Here is a 1,850-nt window from a genome sequence, read left to right on the forward strand (position 1 = left end):
TCTAACATGTATCTATTTGATTTACACATTCACTGAGTGTCTCAACACATTCACTGAGTGTCTCAACACATTCACTGAGTGTCTCATCTCATTCACTGAGTGTCTCAACACATTCACTGAGTGTCTCACGCCCACACGTGTAACCCCCCACTCAACCCTTTCCAGCAAAGCCGGGACAAACATCAAAACACTCTATGTGAGTGTCTCACAGTAATGGCTTCATAATTTACCGCTTGTTTGTAAGATAATTATAGAAATAATATACATGAATAAACCTATTAGAGTTATCAGAGCAGCAAATACGTTTGTCTGACCTTAAACAGTTTAGATGAGAGAATCCTTCTCATCGTGAGCAATAGATAATCCGCTGTGAAGATTACATTAGTCAAAAACTCACCCAAGACCATTTTTGTGTAAAAATGTAGCTGTTTTACACCCCCATCAACATTATTTAGATTATTTAGAAGGCCGGCTGCTTCGCCCCTACCAGCTTATCAGGGCTACCTCGGGCCGAAATGGAATCAATGTTCCTGCAGATATACCAAGACACCTACTGAGAATTCTCCCCACATGAGAATCGAACTCTGGTCTTTTGTGTGCGACGGCGAAACGCCTAACCACTACACCACAGGTGCCGATACCCAGGACATTAAAGGACAACAGCATAATAACAATAATGATACATGAGTCACCATTGAGGCTTTGATCACTGAAAGCTAGCGCGGGGGGGGGGGTGCGCATCTTGCACACGGGACCTCCTAGACTTTGCGCCCTTTTCCGAGAAGGCTACGAGTTAGATTTGACCTACCCTAAGATTAGGGTTTTAGCTGAAAGACAGCAGTGAGAATGAGCAGGGTTCAAACCCAGGGCCTATTGAATGACAGGCAAACAACATAAACTCTAGACCACGAGACACCCCCCCCCCAAAAAAAAAAACCCGAAAAAGGAACAAGAGACAAAAATTAAACATCAACTCCAAAAAAAGACCAGAGGTTGTGAGCGAAGTGTGCGCTTGAGCAAGGTACATGTACAACAACCTTTGCTAAAATAACGTTGTTTAGCAACGATCAGCTGAGGTGTAGCTCGTAGTTAGGAAACCGTTTGTATAGCAAGTGGTCTGAGCTTACATATGTGAGGCAGCGTGGTGGAATCAGGCTCTCGTCAAAATAATCTAAGTTAAGAAGCTTGCATTTTTCTGCGGGTTTGTGAATTTTCATCAAATTTTTAGTTTTCGGTCTCAACACCTGTGATGCCCATTAAAGAACTCATTTCTGTTTGGATTTTTCCGAAAAACCCTGATTAAAGGCACAAAAGATGTAAATTTTCAGTTACCACGGACTCTTAAGCTAAGGAAATAAGTAATCTTTGGCGGCCATTTTCTTCCTAATTTTACCTCTGAAAAAGGGTGACCCCCACCTCCTTCATTCTCAAATATCTCGATTTGTATTTAAGATAAACGGATATCATTTTCATCCAAATAAAGACAAGTGAACAAGCTTTAAGATGATGCCAATAACTCGATGTGCCCAAAAATTGACGAGAGCCTGATTCCACCACGATGCCTCACATATGAAGTAATCAAACTTGTCAACTTAAGTAGAGTGTTGTATAACATGCCATTGTGGCACAAGTGTTCTTACAGAGATCATTTCGCTCCAACGTTGTGTCCTTGGGAAAGGCACTTAACACGAATGTTCCCACTTAGCTCTGTCCTTTCGGAGATGGACGTTAAACTCGGAGGTCCCGCCTCTTAAATAACCTAACAGTGTTGATAGGGGTGTTAAACCTATTCCCTTTCACCAGTTTCACAGAGATATATAGTCGTCTCCCCCCCCTCTCTCTCTCTCTCT

At 42.3% G+C, this 1,850-nt stretch overlaps 1 protein-coding gene across 1 annotated transcript in view; it reads right to left on the bottom strand.

The window, feature by feature from the left end:
- Positions 1-1,850, bottom strand: part of LOC106013039 (polypyrimidine tract-binding protein 2-like) — a gene marked incomplete at its 3' end in the record, with an annotated part of 55,697 nt that overhangs the window by 40,232 nt on the left and 13,615 nt on the right.

Source organism: Aplysia californica, unplaced genomic scaffold, assembly GCF_000002075.1.
Source record: "Aplysia californica isolate F4 #8 unplaced genomic scaffold, AplCal3.0 scaffold00630, whole genome shotgun sequence".
Classification (NCBI taxonomy): Eukaryota; Metazoa; Mollusca; class Gastropoda; order Aplysiida; family Aplysiidae; genus Aplysia; species Aplysia californica.